Source organism: Hemitrygon akajei, chromosome 12 (genome assembly GCF_048418815.1).
Source record: "Hemitrygon akajei chromosome 12, sHemAka1.3, whole genome shotgun sequence".
NCBI lineage: Eukaryota > Metazoa > Chordata > Chondrichthyes > Myliobatiformes > Dasyatidae > Hemitrygon > Hemitrygon akajei.
The window spans coordinates 21,917,993-21,940,087 of NC_133135.1; the positions used below are offsets into that span (position 1 = coordinate 21,917,993).

The following is a 22,095-nucleotide window of genomic DNA, read 5'->3' on the forward strand; positions in this document are numbered from 1 at the left end:
CAGATCCACCACTCCTGGATGGGTGGAACCTCTCTATTGCTATGTTACTACAAGAACAAGATATTTCATTGTCAAACAGTAACAGTACAAGTAAGATCAGGGACATGGTGACCTTTGGCCCCCAACTCCTCCACCCCCACTCCTTGCGAGCGTCTGAAGCAAATTAAGATAGCAACTTCTCGTGATCCCATGCTCATCTTGTTACAATAGAAATCGAGGCAATACCCAGGGACATGGACATCAGAGGAAGCGAGGCAGCTGGGGATCAGAATTACAGGAGGGTGGTCAGGCTTTTGAAGTGCTGTGAAATCCTATGGATTCAAACAAAACTACCTGCAAAACAGTAAATTCTATTATTAATAATAGTGGATTTCAGTTAATTGGGACACATCGGCTGCCCCAGTCAGCCAAAGTTTCATGGAAATAGTTAAAAGAAAGGTACAATGTTCAGTATTTAAATAAAACACAGAATAAATGAGAATACAGTCGGCCCTCCTTATCTGCGGATTCCACATGCGCGGATTCAACCAACCGCGAATCCCGGGAAAACCCAGAAGTTCTCTCTCTAGTACTTGTTGTTTGAGCATGTACAGACTAATTTTTTTCTTGTCATTATTCCATAAACAATACAGTATAACAACTATTTACATAGCATTTACATTGTATTAGGTGTTATAAGTAATCTAGAAATGACTTAAAAGTACAGGCAGTCTCCGGGTTATGAATGGGTTCCATTCCTGAGTCCGTCTTTAAGTCGGATTTGAAGTTGGGACAGGTACATCCAGTATTACTTAGCGTCAGTTAGTCAAACGTTTTTCTTAGTATGTAGTATATATTTTACCTTTCTTTGCATATAAAACACTTAAGAAACATCCGTATTTCAATAATTAAACCACTGCGTTGCTTAGTAATAATTGTAGCTTTCATCGGGGCAGGGCCTTTCACATGCTCCATTAAAATTGTTCCGATCGTTGACCGACTGTAGCCTAACGCTTTTCCAATGATTCACCTCTTTCCGATCGCTTTATTACTTCCACCTTATTTTCAATCGTGATCACTTTCGTGAACAGAAACACTGCAGATTCAGAGCTGCGCCGCTGGGTCTTAATGTCCACCACAGTGAGACATGTTAAATAAAGTCCAGGGTTCCGCTGGGTCTTAAAGACCACTGCACTGAGACAGGTTAAATAAGGGACTTGAGCATCTGCATTTTTTGGTATCCGTGGGGGGTCTCGGAACCAATCCCCCGTGGATAAGGAGGGCCGACTGTACTACCAACACCACTACAGTACTATAAAACTGTGTATTGGCTCCTAATGGTAATCGATGGAGGAATTCAGTGTATGCTGACGTGTTGACATGACTGCCTGTAAATTAACAAAATCAGTGCAGACACCTAGTGCAGATAATGGACTGCCTTGAAAAAGTGCTTTCCACGATTGCATCCTCTAAATATTTATTTCCATTGTAACATTCAAGGTGATTGTCGATACTTTCAAATTCTTTGTAGTTCCTAGCTTGTTGAATTAGTAAAATCAATTTATATATTGGCATCTCCAAGCCTGAATGCTTGAAACTGCAGTGAGCAAAACTGATTCCAATTTGTCTGACTGTTTATTACTCACCAAACAACAGTGACAAAAATCACTGCACAAACATGCAAAGGACGCTGTTTAAAAACTGTTCCCTTTCAGCATGGTGTAGTGTCTAACACCCACTCGACTGACGCTAGCTAGAAAATGTTTGGTAACAGTCTCCTGCCCCAATTAAGTGACAGTGTTCCAAAGAAACGATGAGAATCCATCCCGGCTATTGTCTCAATTTGTTTTAAGTTCTTTAAGAGTTGTCCCAAATAAGTGGCTGCCCCGATTAATCGATGGTCAATTAACCACAATCCACTGTATTTGCTTAATCTGCATAAATTACATAATTATAGACAGTAACCCATAGGACAGCCTTCACCAGCAAAGGGTTAAATCTGCACCAAAGAGCTTCACATATTTTTGCCATTTAAGTTTATAATTCAAGGTAAACATTGCATTTTCTTAACCTCCTTCAACGACAACCTCAGCTTTTTTGACCAAATACATGTCTTGTATTTCATATCAGGACAAGCTGCAAGTTATAACATACCTCAGCTCTTCACTCCTGAATACCTCCTGCTCTCTCTCCCAAGGATGTGTGTTGGTCACAACTCCATAAGCACAACTGCCACTGCAGAGCCTTGCATCATTACATCAGCTGAACCCATTACATCAGCTATCTGAACAGTTACCATTTGAATTAATTACCTGTCCCCCCTCAGATGATTTATCCTGTTTGACTAGCTGAGAGGCGAGAAGAGAGAGCGATGATACTGAAGTGTAGAAAGGGTCTAGGAGCCTTGCAGCTAAGCCAGGGACATTCAAAGTTCAAAGGAAGTTTTATTTCCAGTGCACATATACATCTCCACATATAATCCTGAGGTTCTTTATCCTGTGCACATACTCAGCAAATATATAGAATAATAACTATAACAGGATCAATGAAAGATCAAGTAGAGCATAGAAGACAACAAACTATGCAAATGTAAATATAAATAAATAGCAATAAATAACAAGATAAAGAGTCTTTAAAGTGAGATCATTGGTTGTGGGAACATCTCAATAGTATATGAGGCCTCCCGCCCCATGCTCCTTTCCTTTCTCCAGCTGTGTATCTGATGCACCATCAATAACTCACGCTGAGACTTAGGAAGTGAGATATCGGCTTTTATTGACTGGAAGAACAAACAACACTACATCCTGGGAAAATGAGGGAGAGCAGCCGACCACAGTCGCCTTTATACAGGGGTCTGTGGGAGGAGCCACAGGAGCAGTCAGCAGGGTCTGTGGGAGGAGCCACAGGAGCAGTCAGACAGGTATATCTAGTTCACCACAGTATCCCTCTTGCTAATCAACTTTCCAGCTATTAGCTTCATCCCGTCCCCTCCTGTCTTCTCCTATCATTTCGGATCTTCCCCTCCTCCTCCCACTTTCCCCCCTCTTATTATCTCTTCTTTCCGTTAGTCCTGACGAAGGGTCTCGGCCCGAAACATCAACTGTACTTCTTCCTATAGATGCTGCCTGGCCTGCTGCGTTCCACCGGCATTTTGTGTGTGTTGTTAGATGAGTATGGTTATCCCCTTTTGTTCAAGAGCCTGGTGGCTGAGGCACAGTAACTGTTCTTGAACCTGGTGGAGTGAGTCCTGAGGCACCTGTACCTTCTACCTGATGACAGCAGTGTGAAGAGAGCATGGCCTGGGTGGTGGGGATCTCTGATCTTGGATGCTGCTTTCCTACAGCAGCGCTTCATGTAGATGTGATCAGTGGTTGGGAGTGCTTTACCCGTGACGTACTGGAGCGAATCCGCTACTTTTTTAATGGATTTTCCATTCAAAGGCACTGGTGTTCCCGTACCAGGCTGTGATGCAGCTGGTCAATACGCTCCCCACAACACATCTATAGATGTGAAGGTGATGGTGAGGGGAGAGTGGTAGCTCAGAAGATGAAGTCATTCAATGCCACCACCACTATCTTCCATTAGCACAAACTGCAGAAAAGCTTTTCGGACAGAGCACATACTGAAGCTCGAACAAGTGATGATCAACTTTTCAGATGCTCTCCAAGCAATATTTGTAACTAGAAAAGCTCTCAGCTTTGAGATCAAGAACCTGCAGCCAGAACAGATATCAAAGTTTACTTCAGGCACCACTGAACCAAAGTTTGGTATTAATGCGCTTCGCGAACAATTGCTCCAAATCTTTATTGATACCCTCACTCAGATACTCCCAGCTGTTTCTGTGGCATCCTCACAATCTCTGAGACTCCAAAAGAAGAACAAACCACGTTTTTCTGTGTTACCATTAATAACAACATCGACTGAGGAAAAATAAACTTAATTGTCTGCTGAAGTCAACAAGGACATCTGCAGATGCTGGAAATCTGAGCAACTCACACAAAATGTTGCAGGGACTCAGTAGGCCAGGCAGCATCTATGGAAAAGAGTTAACAGTCGACGTTTCGGGCTGAGACCTCTCAGAAGCAGATTTATTATCACCAGCATGTGTCATGAAATTTGTTAACTTACCAGCAGCAGTTCAATGCAATACATAATATAGAAAAAAAAATCAATTACAGTATACATATAATGAATAGATTAAAATCATGCAAAAACAGAAATAACATATATTTAAAAAGTGAGGTAGTGTTCACGGGATCAATGTCCATTTAGGAATTTAGACTTTCTCTTGTTTTCGATTTAGGAATCGGATGGCAGAGGGGAAGAAGCTGTTACTGAATCGCAGAGAGTGTGCCTTCAGGCTTCTGTATCTCCTACCTGATGGTAACACTGAGAAAAGGGCATGCCCTGGGTGCTGGGGGTCCTTAATAATGGATGCTTCCCTTCTGAGACACCGCTCACTGAAGATGTCCTGGGTACTTTCAATGTCATTCAATGTCTGTAGTGAGATGCTGAAGATGTTCTATAGGTCAGTTGTGGAGAGCGCCCTCTTCTTTGTGGTGGCGTGTTGGGGAGGAAGCATTAAGAAGAGGGACGCCTCACATCTTAATAAGCTGGTAAGGAAGGCGGGCTCTGTCGTGGGCAAAGTACTGGAGAGTTTAACATCGGTAGCTGAGCGAAGGGCGCTGAGTAGGCTACGGTCAATTATGGATAACTCTGAACATCCTCTACATAGCACCATCCAGAGACAGAGAAGCAGTTTCAGCGACAGGTTACTATCGATGCAATGCTCCTCAGACAGGATGAAGAGGTCAATACTCCCCAATGCCATTAGGCTTTACAATTCTACCGCCAGGACTTAAGAACTTTTTAAAGCTATTATTAATGCTTTTTGAGATATTGATTTAGATGCATATCATATTTTTTTTTTACTGAGTTAAGTATTGTATGTAATTAGTTTTGCTACAACAAGTGTATGGGACATTGGAAAAAAGTTGAATTTCCCCATGGGGATGAATAAAGTATCTATCTATCTATCTATCTTTGTAGGTTAGTACCCCAGATGGAGCCGACTAAATTTACAGCTTCTTTCGGTTCTGTGCAGTAGCCCCTCCATACCAGACAGTGATGCAGCCTGTCAGAATGCTCTCCACAGTATATCTATAGAAGTTTTTGAGTGTATTTGTTGACATGCCAAATCTCTTCAAACTCCTAATGAAGTATAGCCACTGTCTTGCCTTCTTTATGACTACATCGATATGTTGGGACCAGGTTAGATCCTCAGAAGTCTTGTCACCCAGGAACTTGAAACTGCTCAGTCTCTCCACTTCTGATCCCTCAATGAGGATTGGTCTGTGTCCTTCGTCTTACCCTTCTCGAAGTCCACAATCAGCTCTTACGTCTTACCGACATTTAGTGCAAGGTTCCTGACGTTGAGGACAAGAGATGAAGGATCTTGGCCTGAAACGTCGGCTGTTGACTCTTTTCCATAGATGCTGCCTGGCCTGCTGAGTCCCTCCAGCATCGTGTGTTGATTGTTTGCCGATCCCTTTTCAGTAGCCCCACGTAGCAGTAGCACCAGGCCCACTGGTGAAGACCGGGCAGCAACAACACCAGGCCACAGGAAGCACAGCCATGGGAGCAGGGTGGAGGAGGTTGACAGCTTCCTGGGGTTCCAGGTAATTTCTCTTTAGATGATGAAATAATAATCAGGTAGATTGCACATTAAAGTAACTTTACACTCGATCTCACAATACCGATCGCTCTCAGGTAGTTTATTATTGTCACTTGTCTTGCATACCGTTCAGACAGATCCATTCATGACACAGTGTACAGAGGTAGCACAAGGCAAAACAATAACAGAATGTCTGCCGTACGGAAAACCCATACATCAAGACCTGGCAAGATGGACGGGGCTACATTTGTAGGCTGCTGCACGCGTTTTCCAGCTGGGTGGGAAAGAGCCTCTTACGCCTGTCTTCTCACCCCCCACCCCTCCGGGCCACAACATTCCGGGCTTGGGAACACTCAGCAGGCACACGCACGGAGTCAGCGACGCCCTTCGTGCTCTCAGCACAGTTCATTTCCCATCGCAAGCTGTTCAGGAGCGGAGTCCTATCGTGACTCTGGGGTCTGCCTGGACAACCACCTGCATCAGACCTGCTTTAACGGGGAAGTCTCTCAGCTCAGAATCAAGTAGACCTGGGCTTCACCCCATTCCTGAGATGCAAGCACACCAACACGCGTAATGTTGTTTGTGTACTATGGCAGTAACTAAGAGAGCAGGTGCCTTGGCCAGTCTCCCTCTCTGCTACCCACACACTATAATGTTGACAGATTGCTATGTCTGCTTGTTGGTGCCGGCTCCCAACGGATTTTCAATTACAGCAACTACACCTTAAAGCAAACAGCACCTTGAGAAAGGTAGAGAGATAGAGCTTTTCTCTGGAACGAAGCAGGATTGGAGGTGATTTGATTGAGGCGTGTGAAATAAGAGACAGATACAGTGGACAGCCAGTGACTTTTTCCCAGGCAGTAATGGGCAATACCAGAGAGGATCATTTTAAGATGATTGGAGGAAGCTTTAGGGAGTATGTCAGAGGATATTTATTTATCTATTACCTCACGGAATAGGCCTTTCTGGCTCTTTTGAGCCATGCCATCTAGTAACCACCCCCAGCCTAATCAAGGGACAATTTACAATGACCAATCAACCTGCTATCTGGTACATCCTCCTTTTCTTTGGACTGTGGAAGGAAACCAGAATACTCGGAGCAAAGCTACGCTTTCCACAGTGTGGTGAACTAGATATACCTGTCTGACTGCTCCTGTGGCTCCTCCCAAGACCCTGCTGACTACCCCTGTGGCTCCTCCCACAGACCCCTGTATAAAGGCGACTGTGGCCTGCTGCTCTCCCTCATTTTCCCCAGGATGTAGTGTTGTTCTTCAGTCAATAAAAGCCGATATCTCACTTCCTAAGTCTCGGCGTGAGTTATTGATGGTGCATCACACAGGGAGGAGGTATAGCGTCCTTACAGCAGGTGTCAGAATTGAACTCTGAACTCCGCCACCCCAAGCTGTAATCACATCACCCTGTGGCGCCCTTATACGGAGACTGGTAGGTACATGGAGCGTGAGGCCAGCCATGGAGGCAGATGCATTAGGGACGTTTAAGAGGCTCTTATATAGCCACGTGGATGAAAGAAAATTTGGGGGTTTTGGGCTGTGTAGGAGGGAAGGGATATACTGATCGAGGTGTAGGATAAAAGGTCAGTATGACCCTATGGGCTGAAGGGTCTGTACTGTGCAGTACTGTTCTATGTTTTGGGTTTAGTTCTACAGGAGCCTGGAAATGAGGTGGGATTCACTATTTAATGTTAACCTTCCACAGATAACTAGCTTCATTAACATGGTCCCATCAATCCCTTGTATTTGCAATTACTGTACTTTGAGCAGCATTCTCTCACTATAAGGAAGTTGAATATTTTTGGAGGCATTAGGTGGGATTGTGCCTAGTTTGTCACGAGTACGTTTAGTGTTGCATCTTGTATAACGTTCCCTCTAATTTTTTTTTAAATTAAAAAACAGCTGCATGGACTAAGACTCTGAGCAGGTAAGCTTTACCTGGTGCAGCACTTTACACAAAAGAAAATTCCAGCTGCAGATCACCAAAAGCTGTGTGTGTGGGAGCATTTCAGTAACCGTGCGGCTGCGCACCTTAGAGAGGAACAGTACTCGTACAGCAACATGACGCAGCTTTATCCCAGTTATTTTCCATTCCCCTAATCACAGATTCATTTTGAGTTTTGGCTTGGGCACCAGTTCATAGTCACGAGAAATTCTGCAGATGTTGGAAATCAAAAGCAATGCATACAAAATGCTGGAGGAACTCAGCAGGTCAGGCATGATCTATGGAAAGAAATAAACCGTTGACATGTCACGCCAAACCTTTCTTCAGGATTTTAAAGGAAAGGGGAATGTGCCAAAATAAAAAGTTGGGGGCACTGGAGGGAAAGGTGAGAGGTGAAGCCAGGCAGGTGGGAAAGTTAAAGGGCTGGTGAAGAAGGAATCTGAAAGGAGAGGAGAATGGATGACAGGAGAAAGAGGAGGAGGTGATAGGCAGGTGAGAAGAGGTAAAAGGCCAGAGTGGGAATAGAGGATGAGGGAGGGGCCAGGAACTGACACATTGGAATGGGAATTAAAATGTTTGGCCATCAGGAAGTTCCGCTTTTGGTGGATGGAGCCGAGATGCTCCACAAAGGGGTCCCCCAACTTATGACAGGTCTCACCAATGTAGAAGCAAGCAACCTTACAGCTGAAGGTGTCCCAGAGACTGAGGGAATAAGAACATTTATATTTGATATGGAAAGTGATGCACCATCAATAACTCACTCTGAGACGTAAGAAGCGAGATATTGGCTTTTATTGACTGGAAGAATGAACAACACTACATCCTGGAGAATGACGCCGGGCTCAGGCCTCAATCGCCTTTATACATGGGTCTGTGGGAGGAGCCGCAGGAGCAGTCAGCAGGGGTCTGTGGGAGGAGCCACAGGAGCAGTCCAGACAGGTATATGTAGTTCAACACATTCACCCCCCCTTTGTTTTAAAAAGAGTCCTCAGGTGGCGAAGTTTCTTACAAGTATATTTACAGGTTAAGTCTATCAGGTGGTCGAATCTGTCGCTGCGATCTACGTAGCTCCGGCTGCGATTGCACAGGTGCCGGAGGTGGTGATTGCACAGGAGACGGAGGTTGTGCTGGTTCTGGCCTAACTGGAGGTGCCAGGGATCCCTCACGTGTGTGCGAGGCGCCCGGAATATACGTGTACGAGATGCCTGGTACATGAGCGTCGTGAGGAGTCTGTGTGGGGCACGGTGTGCGCGGTGTCACCTTGGGTACAGGGTTCATAGTTATCGTGGAGTGTACGGGGTAGTGGTCTGCTGCTCCTGCGGGCGCCAGGTCACGGACAGAGACCGTGTCCTCCCGCCCATCAGGCAAGACCACGTAGGCATACTGGGGGTTAGCACGCAAAAGGTGAACCCTCTCGACCAGCGGGGAGTATTTATTACTCCTCACATGTTTTCGTAGCAGCACTGGCCCCGGGGACATCAGCCAAACTGGTAGGGTGGTCCCAGTGACAGACTTCCTGGGAAAAGAGAATAGGCGTTCGTGAGGGGTGGCATTGGTGGACGTACATAACAGGGAGCGGATAGAGTGGAGTGCGTGGAACCGCGACTGGCAGCGGCATTGGCGAATTCGCTCGCAGGAACCGATGGCGGCGGAGTCGGAGGTGTCCACGGAACTGGCGGGGAATCGCGCTGCTGGACAGTGTCAGCGTTGTGCAGAGCAACCTCCAGCGTGTTGGCCGTCTCGATCGCCAAGCGTAAGGTAAGATCAGCATTTTCCAGCAGCCGCTGGCGCACATACACTGACCTAATTCTGGTCACAAAGGTGTCTCGTACCAAGAGTTCCGCATGCTGTTCCGCCGTGAGCGTTTTGCAGTCACAAGTCCGCACGAGTGCCTGTAGAGCTCGGAGAAATTCGGCGGACGACTCCGCAGGGCGCTGTCTGCAGGTGGCCAAGTGATGTCTGGCGTAGACGGCGTTTACCGGCCGCAGGTACTGTCTTTTGAGGGCGTCAAGCGCCCCTTCGTAGGTCGAGAGGTCCCTGATGAATGAATAAACTTTTGGGGCGACTCTCGAGAGGAGAATTCTGTGCCTAACAGCGGGGTCAGTTGCACAAACCTCCTCCAAGTATGATTGGAAGCATGCAAGCCAGAGTTCAAAGGCAAGAGCTGCTTCAGGGTCTTGGGGGTCCAAATCCAATTTTTCCGGATGTAAAACGGTTTCCATGTTTTAACTTCCAGTCAATAAAATTGATGCACCATCAATAACTCTCTCTGAGATGTAAGAAGCGAGATATCGGCTTTTATTGACTGGAAGAATGAACAACGCTACATCCTGGAGAATGAGGCCAGGCTCAGGCCTCAATTGCCTTTATACAGGGGTCTGTGGGAGGAGCCACAGGAGCAGTCCCGACAGGTATATGTAGTTCACCACAGAAAGTGAAAGGGACAACAATCTGTTGTGCTGAACACAGCAATGGGCGCCATTGCTTCACAACTCCAGGTCAGGCTTGACCCTGTACGCTGGTGCTGTCCCTATGGGACTTGCACGTCCCCGACTCCATGTCATCACAGTGTCTACCTGACATTCCAGCTTCCTCCCACATCTCACTGACGTGTTGGGTAGATTAACTCACCACTGTAAATTACAAACCACAGGTAACCAGCGGAAAAAAAATCAGAAAGGAGTTGCCTCTTACAGGAGCTTAATTCTGAATTACCTCGCCATAGGGCTTGTTATTTAAATAAGTGACTTACTTACATCACGTAACTGTTTAACTGCAGGCGTCACAAATGGGGTCTGATTCTTTCAAAGTTCAAAGTGAAATTTTAAAATCAAAGTACATACAAGTCACTATATATAACTGTGAAGATTCGTTTTCTTGCGGGCATACTCAACAAATCTATAAAATAGTAACCATAACAGAATCAATGAAGGGCCACCCAACTACGGTGTTCAGCCAGAGGGCAGTTCTGCAGCCAACAGAATGTCGCTGATGATCGCCAACGCCATCTTGCTTTCTGTCCTCACTAAAATGGAGCCAGTCACTAACCACAATGGATGTTCAATTCCTGTGTCGTCCATGAGCTCTGAACCTGAACATCACAGAAGGAAATCCCAACAGTGAAGGTCTTCACTTATCCCCAGCCCTCATTTGCCAGGGGATTGGAGTTCAAGAGCTGTGAGGTCATCAAGGGAAAATCTCAATTGCCATTTACAATTACGTGTAATAGGAAGTTGCTGCGGTGTGTTAGTCGGGACGTGAGATGCAACAAAAAAAAAATTCAGCAATTATAAAGAATTATATAAAAATAGAGGTTAAAGTACAGATATGGAACAAAATGAGTATAAATACATAAACACCAGCATGTACTTACAATATAAACAGCATTATAAAGTGTGGTTTAAATTGTTGACAGTGCAGTTCAGAGGAGGTGAAGGGTGTCAGGGTAACTACAATGGTTGCAGCTCTATAAAACTCTGGTTAGACTCCAGTTGAGTATTGTGTCCAAGATGATGTCCTGCAGACAGTTCACAAAACTAATTCTTTTACTACTACTTCTTTCAAGTATGATTCTGCTACTATTGGAATTTGTGATGTACATTTTGATTCAGGGCCCCTAACAGTCCTTCCAGGTGAGGCGACACCTTACTTGTGAGTCTGTTGGGGTCACCTACTGTGTCCGGTGCTCCCGGTGTGGCCTCCTGTATATCAGTGTGACCCGACGTAAGTTCGTTGAGCACTTTCGTTCTGTCCCCCACGAAGAAGTGGGATTTCCCGGTGGCTACCCATTTCAATTCTACTTCCTTTCTCATTCCAACATGTCAGTCCATAGCCTCTTCTACAGCCAGGAAGAGGCCACACTCAGGCTGTAGGGTCAACAACTTATACAGAATAATGTCTGGGTAGCCTCCAACCTGATGACATGAGCATCGATTTCTCGAGCTTCTGGTAACTGTCCCCCTCCATCTCCTTCACAATTTCCCATTCCCGTTTCTCTCTCTCACCTTTATCCCATTGCTTCCCCATCACCTCCCTCTGCTGCTCCTCCCCCTTTTCTTTCTTCCATGGCCTTCTGTCCTCTTCTATCAAATTCCCCCCTTCTCCAGCCCTGTATCAACTGACCAAGCACCAATTAACTTCCCAGCTCTTTACTTCACCCTTCCCCCTCCCGGTTTCACCTATCACCTACCACCTTGTACTTCTTCCTCCTCTCCCCCCACCTTAGTCTGACTTATTTCCCTTTGCTTTCCAATCCCGATGAAGGGTCTCAGTTCAAAATGTCGGCTGTTTTTTCATTTCCATGGTTGCTGCCTGGCCTGCTGAGTCCTTCCAGCATTGTGTGTGTGTTGCTCCCAGAGTTTCAGGAACAGCTCATTCCCTTCCGCCATCAGATTTCTGAGTGGACAATGAAACCACATACACTACCTATTTTTTGGCTCTCTCTTTTTATATATTTTTATAGTAATCTATACTTTTAAAAAATTATCATGTATTTTATTGTACTGCTGCCACAGAACGACAGATTTCACGACAGATGCCGGTGATAGTTGGACTGATTCTGAACCAGAGGATGTGCTGGGAGCTGCTCACGAGCTTCCCCACATACCAGCAACAAAGAACGCAACAAGCCACAGAACAACAAAAACAAAACAAGCCCTTCCAGCCACCCACACAGAGAGACCTCCAACCCCAGGACAGATCTCCAGGCCGCAGAAAACCCACAGCCTTCCCTTGTGGGCTTCAGACTCGTAGATCTACGGCTTCAACTTACAGACTTCCAACTGACCTTCAGTATGGAGCCCAGGATCAGATGATGACAGGACTTTGAACTCCAGGCCTTGAACTCCCCACTTGCCAATGCCGGGACCCTGAACTCGAGACTTGCCTAGTAGTATACCTTGGGGTCTTTGGCTCTTATGCCAAGATACCAAGAACTGGCGTCAGACAGTACAGCACAGGAACAGGCCCGCCAGCCCACAGCAACTGTGCCAACCATGAGAATTATGAAGCAGCATCTAAAGCTCTGGGGTGGGGGTGGGGGGAACGGTGAAGTGGAGAAAAAATATCAAGAGCATATTAACACAGTCTTCTTGCTGTGCACAAAGTGGCATTTCATGCATTTCACAGAAACACTCAAGGACAACAAAAACTATATTCCAAATCAAAACACACAAGGATGCAGGGGAAGAAATCCCATGGAGTAAACAATTTAAATGTGCTTATTATCTGCACGTTAGGCTGGGTTGCTGAGGTGTGCACTTCATTGCCACCAAGTTTCAGACTAAATCACCACAACAGGCTTAGACAGAATGGAACCAAGTGACTAATCACCTGCAGATTACATGAACTTGTTTTCCCCTCTAAAAATTGGCAGATTACTTTTACATAGAACAATACAGCACAGGAACAGGCCATTCAATTCATAGATTCAATGATTCTAAGTACTTTTACCATCAAAGAATGCATAAGTTATACAACCTTGTATTAGGACCCGGGTTCTGCTGTGGTGAATCACTCCGGGCCTAGAACACACCATCCAGCGATTCGCTTTGGGCCTAGAAGCCTAAGAGGCCATTCTCAAGCTCTCCAAATCGGCTTGGCACTAACAGCGATCCACCCTTGCACTTGGGTTCGTTGGAAGGGCATTGGAACTTCTCCTCTCCAAATCGTCCATTCCAATCAGCACGGCTCCATCTCCAAGTGCGTTAATTGTTCAGCACACCAGCAGGGCAAATCTCTCAAGGTCGCTTTGCCTTCCTTCGTCATAGCTTGCAGTGATAGCTTACCATAATTTACTTTTTTAAAAAAATTGTTATCAGTAATGTTTTTAAATCGAATTTCTTTGCTTTCGAACTACCAGTAAACTGCTGCATGCCTTTGGTAGCACCATTTATACCAGAAACCTTGCAGGTTCAGATCACAATATTACGCCGAACCGGCTAAAAAAAATTAAAAACACCAAAACACTAATCCCTCATACCTACATCATGTCCATATCCCTCCATCTTCCTTACATCCATGTGCCTATCTAAATGTCTCTTAAAAGCCTCTAATGTATTTGCCTCTACCACCACACTAGGCAGTGCATTCCAGGCATCCACCACTCGCTGAGTAAAAATCTCAGAACCTACCCCCTCTCATCTTCAAAACATGCCCTCTGGTATTGGAGATTTCAACCCTGAGGAACAGATACTCTCTGTCCACTCTATCTATGCCTCTCATCATCTTGTAAACCTCTATCAGATCCCCCCTCAGCCTCCGCAACACCTGTGAAAACAACCCAAGTTTATCCAGCCTCTTGTGATAGGTTCACATGCTTGGTGAACAAACAATATTTAATCACAATTGGCACCCTAGGCCCACGACTCACAACCATGAGGAAAAGGGTGAAGTGGGGAACACAAAGGCGCTCTGAAGAATACACTAACAACACACTGCCCCTGTCATTGGATATATCAGCAGCTTTGGTATCATTTCTCCTTCATCTTGCAAGGAGAGTGGCCTTCGCTTTGCGACCTTTAGCAGTGAGCTGGACATCAGGTGGAATTTTAGTTCTGCTCCAGAAACGACATTGAAGCAAGAGCTGGATGTGTCCCATGTTGGCGAGCTCCAGAAGGGCAATTCCCAACAATCAACGGAAGTGGGAACCCCTGAGAAATGACGCGATAGTCACACCAGGCCATCGAATAGGCGGAACTCAGGGCATCGCCTTTGTGCACGGGACAGTGCGTGAGAATTGGCAGTGTTTGACTGCAGGCCGTCTGACATTCCCCACACCCAGCTGTACTACAGATTCATTTCTTCATCTGGTGTAAATTGAAATACAAAGTTAAACCTGTCATTTGTGTTAACAACCAACACAATCTGAGCATGTACTGGGTTTGGTCCACAAGCGTTGGCACTCATTCTGGTATCGTAGCAGGCTGACAATATACAGCAGAAGCAAGACCAACAAGTCCCCTTACACAGACACACACACACACAACACGCAAACCCTAGGTCAGGCTGCCTACAGGATTCCAACCTCTAGTCCCTGGCCCGGATCCATAGACATTGGGCCTCTGGACATGCCAAACTAGAGCCTTTGTCCATTGGGCCTTGACTTTCAGACTCACCAAAATCACTTCAGAATGCCATTTGCTTGCTTGCTGTTATTGTTTGCACGATGTGTTTGTTTTCTCTGCACACTGGGTGTTCAACGGTCTTTTTTATGGGCATGGATTTTTTAAAATTCTCTGCACATTGGCGCTCGACGGTCTTTTTTTATATATAGGTTACTTTGGGCACTTTGTTTCGTGGCTGCCTATTGGGAGACAAATCTCAAGGTTTTATAACTTCGATAATAAATGGTCTTTGAACTCTGAACTGAACGTTTGCGGAAGGGAAAAGAAACATTTGACATTTTGGGTTGAAACCCTGCACCAGATTTAGTTCAACTCACTGAGTTCCCCCGTAGGATGTTTGTTGCTCCAAATCTGAGCATTCCCAGTCTCTCGTGCCTCCACGGCAGCTGATTAAATTCTGATTTTACTGTAGTGGCCTGAGTCAACCTTCTAAGGTCCTGCTAGATCAGTGTGCATCGCAGCATCTTCAGGGAAACACATTACACCATGGATATCCCTACCTGTTGTACAAAGTACGGGTGTTTAAGCCTTTTCTTTCACTGCGAGTGTGAGTGAGTCTTGAGCAGTCAACTGCCACCGCAAGTTTCCACTTATCGGCAGCCCATCAAAATCCGTTTGTCATTATACCTTTGGTGGGTTTTACAGTCAGATGACACCGAACAAAACGTACATTGTTCTGCAAGTGTCAGTTATTCTCAAAGTATCATTATCAGTTTTCACACCTGGGAGTTCAGGAATTTTGCATTTAAATGAGTCAAATATCACTGAAATGTATTACAAACACATGGAATGACTAACAACCAGTACTCAGCGTTAGGTCCAAACCTCATTCTTTTGAAAATGTGCAGTACATCCGATCGCGGGCATTGTCATCATTTAAACTTTGTTTGACCTGACATTTACTTAGTGGTTATAGAATCACTCCACAGCACCAGCAATTCCCGACTGGGATTCAATTCCTGCCTGTAAGACCATAAGACTATCAGATACATGAGCAGGATCAGGCCATTTGGCCCATCGAGTCTGTTCTGCCATTTCATCATGGCTGATCCATTTTGCCTCTCAGCCCCAGTCTCCTGCCTTCCCACTGTATCCCTTCATGCCCTGCCCAATCGAGAATCTGTCAATCTCTGCCTTAGCTTCCACAGACTGTTCTCCCCGTGACTTTCCTCTGACTCCCCCCACATTCCAAAGACGTACAGATGGGGTTAGTGAGTTGCGGGAGGGCTATGTTAGTGCCAGAAGCATGGTGACACTCGTGGGCAGTCCAACACAATCCGTGCTGATTTGATTTGACACAAACGGTGAATTTCACTAATTGTTTCGACATACATGTGAAAAATAAAACTAATCTTCCTCTCTAAGATCTTATTTAATCTTCATTCTAGAATCTTCTATGTCTCGGACTAGGTCTTGAACAAGAGTCCCGACGGACATCGCCTGGTACTCCATAACTGCTGCAGCAGAGCAGACTCGATGGGCCAAAAGGCCTAATTCTGCTCCTATATCTAGTGGGTCACAGTTCACTTTTCCAACAATATTCTTGTTCCTCCAGGTTTTCTGGACACTCAATTGACACCTTCTGATGGTATGGCCGTGGTCCATTCCTATATCATCTCTCACCAGAAGATGAACGGGAAAGAAATAAAGGCCTGATCTCCTGCATTAAATTATACAGCACCAGTAACAGCCTAGATCTTGAGAAATCAAATAGTACAGCACAGGAAATACCCTTTGGCCCATGTTATCTGTGTCTTTTGTGATACCAAATTAAACTAAACCCATCTCCCTGCACAGGACAGGATCCGTATCCCTCCACATTCAGGTGCCCATAAAACACCACTATTGTGCCTATTTCCATCACTACCCCTGACACAACCATCTAACACTGTGTAAGCACAACTTACAATGCACATCTCTTTTAAACTTCCACCTCTCTCACATTAAAGCCACATCATCTTGTACTAGACATTCCTTCACTGGTGAAAAGACCAACTACCTACCCTATCTATGCCTCTCCTAATTTTATAAACCTCCATCAAGACTTCCCTTGGCCTCTGATGCTCCAAAGAAAACAATCCGCATGCCCACCTTGTAGCTAATACTCTCTAATCCAGAAGGGTCCTGATGAATCTCTTTGGCATCTTCTCCAAACACCCCACATCCTTTCAGAAAAGTGGTGAATCCTTCCCTTGTTATTACTTCTCTTGTTAGATTTGTTTTTCATTCTATGCACATTGGCAGTTCGATGTTTTTTTTAAAAAAATGGTTCTTTTGCATTTCTTGTTTTGTGGCTGCCTGTAAGGAGATAAATCTCAAGGTTGTATAATGTATGCACACTTCAATAATAAATGTACTTCAAATGGCTCTGTTTTACTCTTTATCAACCATAAGCCTTGACAGTGAACATTAAGCAGGCTTTTGACACAATACATTTTTAGACAAAGTCATGGAAAGGTGACATGTATGTGAAAATAACTCTTCCTGTTCACTCCAGGTAGGAAAATGCCACTTATTCAACTGCATGACCGGGTTCACCTATTGCCTCTCCACAATTTTGTCAACAGAGCATTTGACCTCTCAAGTCCAGTTTGAATTGGTTGTTTCACAACATCTTTATTTAAGGCTGAACGAAGAATGAAGGCCTCTTTGGGAGTGAAGGGTTAGGTTGATCTTGGAGCAGCTTAAAAAGTTGGCACAACATTGTGAGCTGAAGGCCTTGTACTGTGCTGTTCTATGTTCAGGAACGTTCATGGAACAATTCATCTCAGAACACAATTGTCAGGCTCAGCTGACTCCAATGGCTTTCTCTACCCTGAATCTATGCTTCATCATGGAATTGGTTGCTGAGGTAACTGCTCTCACGTCACCATCACTCCTCGGCAACTCCACCCCCCTCCCATCAACCTAACCGCAAAGACACATTATTTTCTTCAGCAGAGAAATCCCACCTCCCAAGAAGACAAATTCAGAAAAAGTAATCGCATTAGATATTTTAAAACACAAGAAATCCTGTAGATGCTGGAAATCCAGAACAACACACAAAAAATGCTGGAGGAACTCAGCAAAGCTCAAAGTAAATTTATTATCGAATAAATTTATAAATGTCGCCATATATATTCCTGAGATTCACTTCCTTGCAGGCATGCTCAATATCATTAATATAATTGATGAAGACCACAGAACAGATAATCACTGTGCAAATGCAAAAAGAAATAATAATAACAATAAATAAGCAATAAATATGAGATGAAGAGTTCTTGAAAGTGAGTCCGTAGGTTGAAAGAACAGTTCAGTGATGGAGCAGGTGAAGTTAAGTGAAGTTATGCCCTCTGATTCAAGAACTTGATTGTTGAGAAGTAATAACTGTTTCCGAACCTGATGGTGTGGGACCTGAGGCTCCTGTACCTTCTTCCTGATGGCAGTAAGAAGAGAGCATGGTCTGGATGTTCGGGGCCCCTAGTGATGGATGCTGTTTTCTTGCGACAATGCTCCGTGTAGATGTGCTCAATGGTGGGGAGGGATTTACCTGTGAAGGACCGGGCTCTTTGCACTACTTTTTGTGGAATTTTCCATTTTCAGTCGATGTTTCGGATCGAGACCCTTCATCAGGACTAAACGAGTCCTGATGAAAAGCCTCGGCCCGAAATAAAACTTTTATTCCTCTCTACAGATACTCCCTAGCCTGCTGAATTCCTCCAGCATTTTGCGTGGGTCACCAGATACTTGACATAGCATCATTACAATCTACCACCGTCCAGCCCCTACGTAACAATGCTGGGTTACAGGGCATCAACAGAAAAGGAAGTACAATGTTGATCATCTTTTTAGCATATTGCATTTCCAAGTCTTGTCTCTCCATCAAGGACAACACCTGTAGTTGCCTACGAATATTAGGGATAATCAGAGAAATTAAACAGCCTTCAGTTTACTCTGCCAGCTCTACAGAATGCAAGGAAACCATCATCAAAAGCTTTTAGCATTTGTAAAGAAGTTCCCTCCTGTGCTTCACAATGCACTGATGTAGCTGCTGATTGGCTATTATGAGCGTCAGTCTCCCAATATGGTTTAACAATGAACTCATTTCCAATATGGCAAGACTTTCCAAATTCTATACATTTGCATTACACTGGACCGATAACGTTGCTGCAAACTATTTTCTGAGAATTGGGTTTGGAGTAAACCCTCCCCCCGACCCTGATTCCTCTACCTACTTAGATTTGCACAGTGGGTCAGACTGAGGGGCAGCACGCAAGATGTTAGGCAAGGATTAGCTCCCTTGTTAAATTAAAGGGACCCAGGCACGTTAGGTACTGAAGCCCCTGCTGGCCAACTAATAGGGAAGGGTATGGGACACACAGACACTCCTCTTTCTATACCAGCCGGAGCTCACAAAAGGGATTGCTGCCCTGGGGTCAGTTTAGTTTCTGACCAACATCCAAAAGGAAAGGCAATGAACTTCTAACAGACAAAGGGAGTTTTGAAAATTCAGACACAAGACCCATTGATTAATACATGTCATTTTTTTCCACCTTGTGTGAGTAGTGACGGTATGACAAACGCTTGGTAGTTTTTCCTTTACATTGACACTTTCCTGTACCCCTTGACCCCCTCGATCAAGATCAAAGGTAACTTGCCGCCACTTTAGTTTTGCAGCTTCAGAAGTGACCATTCACCATCCCATTGTTTGTTGCAGTATCCCCTTGCTCTCGAACTTGCTGTATTGTATTTAAGATGATAAGAGACATAGATCGACTGGACAGCCAGCACCTTCTTCCCAGGGTGGAAATTGCTAATACAAGAGGGTTTATAGGGCACTGGAGGGAAGTATAGGGTGGATGTCAGAGCCAGGCTTTCTTTGAACAGTGGTGGGTGCGTGGAAAGAGCTGCCATGGGTGCTGGTGATACACGAGGTATATTTAAGAGACTCAGATTGGTATATGAATGAAAGAAAAACGGAGGGCCGTGCAGGAGGACAGCATTGGATTGATCTTGGAATAGGTTAAAAGGTCGACGTAATATCATGTTCTACACTCTATTATCTCCATGTTTACGGCGAGGTTCACACTAGAAAAGGAATTGCATTGTGCTCTAATCTGAATCTGAGTGAGGAGACCAACGTGCAAGCCAGTTATTATTCAAGCACCATAGAAACCATCCTGTCCAGATGCACCACAGATTGCTACGGCAACTCCTCTGCCCATGACCACAAGAAACCGCAGTGTTGTGGACAAAGCCCAGCTCATCACAAAACCAGCCTCCCCTCCGTAGACTCTACACTTTTCCCTATAATACCTCGACGTACAGGTGTGAAGAAATGTTCTGTATGAATGGCATGCAAAAAAAAAGTTTTTCTACCGTACCTCGGTGACAAGAATAAGTCAATCACCACAGAGCTCAGCACACGAGGCAGGCGGTGGCTGATGGACAGGCAGGTTGATAGCTTTGTTTATCATTTCTACAGATGTATCATTAAGCAGATGCTTCACTGTCTGGTATGGAGATCTGCACAGGATCAGCAGAAGCTGCCAAAGGTTGAAGCCAGCTCCACCCTCAGCAGAAGTCTCTCCACCACCCAGGACATCCTCAAAAGGTGATGCCTCAGAAAGGCAGCATCCATCATTAAGGACTAATACCACCCAAGACATGCCCTCTTCTCATTGCTACCATCAGGAAGGAGGTACAGTAGCCTGAAGACACACACTCAATATTTTAGGAACTGCCTCGTTCCCTCTGCCATTAGGTTTCTGAATGGTCCATCTCACGATTTTTGCATGACTTATTTTATTCATATTATTTAATTAACATTTATATTATTTATATATACTGAGATAGTGCAGATATATACATGTCATTTACAATTTTAATATTGCACTGTACTTGCTGCCACAAAACAACAATTTTCATGACCCACCTCGGTGATAATACACTTGATTCTGATTCTGACCTTGCACTGTTTACGCCGGGCTTCTGTGAGCACCACGCATATGGATTTAAAAGTTCTCAGCACCATTCTGCTTTGAGTAGCCATAAGACCACAAGAGACAGGAGCAGAATTAGGCCATTCAATCCATTGAGTCTGCTCCACCATTCCATCACAGCTGAGTTATTATCCCTTTCAACTCCATTCTGCCTCCTCCCCATAACCTTTGATGCACTTACTAATCAAGAACCTGTCAACCTCTGCTTTAAGTACACTCAATGGCTTGGCCTCCACATCTGCCTGTGGTAATGAATCTCACAGATCAGAGCATGGATTCCCATGAGTCAATAAGGGTGTTGGATTTTATCCCCAGGGAGGCATCGGCAACCAGTGTTTCAGTTCAAATTTATCTAATTATTTTGGAATTCACTGCCCATTTATAAATATCCCAGAGTGGTGGTGAACTACCCTCTAACTTCCTACGGCAAAGAACTCTACAACAGAAGCCACTGTGGACAGTCTTCATTGATTTGACCAAGGTGCTCGACCTCATCAGCAGGAGTGGACTCTTCAAACTGACCCCCAAGTCTGCGAGCATCATATATCCTTCCACAAGGACATGCACAGCACTGTCTGCTTCAGTGAAGCAACTTCTGACGCCTTGCCAGTGAGCAGCGGGGGGGGTGAAACAAGGTTACGCCCCGACTCCGACCCTCTCTGGAATCTTCTTCTCCGTGCTCCTTCACTAGGCTCTCGCAGACTGCACTGAAGGCATCTCCCTTCGCACAAGAATTGATGGCAAGCTGTTCAGCATCGCTTGCATGTGCTACAAGACCAAGGTCAGGACAGCCCTCATCCGTGAGATGCTGTTGCATTCACGTCACGCACCAAAGGCTGACTCCAACAACTCATCAACTGCTTCGCCCACGCCTGCAAGGAGTTTGGGCTAACCATCAGTCTGAAGACAAACGTTATGGCCCAGGGTGCAGAACCTCCCCCAAAAAACATCACCCTTCCTGGCTACTCTCTTGACGTAGTCAACTCCTTCACCTACCTTGGGTCGACCTTCACTAGCTCCCTGTCTCTCGAAGCAGTGGCAAACGGCAGGATTGCCCAAGCTGCAGCTGAGATGGCCAGACTGAACAGGAGAGTGTGGAACAACAGACAACTGACAAAGACCGAGCTGCGTGTGTACCAGGTTTGTGTGCTCAGCACTCTCCTCTACACCAGTGAGGCCTGGACGCCATACATCAGCCAAGAGAAGGGGCCAATCTCATTCCACCTACACTGCCTCAGGTGCATCTCGCACATCTCATGGCAGGAAAGAATCACCAACACCGAGATCCAGCAGCAAGCTGACGTCTCCAGCGTCCACGCGTTACTCAGCCACAGTCACCTCAGACGGTTGGGCTGTGTCAAATGGATGGACCAGGGACGTA

The 22,095-nt window shown here is 45.3% G+C and overlaps 1 protein-coding gene across 2 annotated transcripts in view; it reads right to left on the reverse strand.

The window, feature by feature from the left end:
* bcar3 (BCAR3 adaptor protein, NSP family member) overlaps nucleotides 1–22,095 on the reverse strand; it is a 201,241-nt gene that overhangs the window by 168,852 nt on the left and 10,294 nt on the right. Inside the window, exon 1 of one of the 2 annotated variants that reach the window (XM_073062704.1) lies at nucleotides 2,134–2,150. The exons of the other annotated variant lie outside the window; for it this stretch is intronic. The gene's annotated coding sequence lies outside the window, so the exon portion shown is untranslated. Of the gene's footprint in view, nucleotides 1–2,133; nucleotides 2,151–22,095 lie in introns of those variants that run through there. 2 annotated transcript variants of the gene reach the window in all.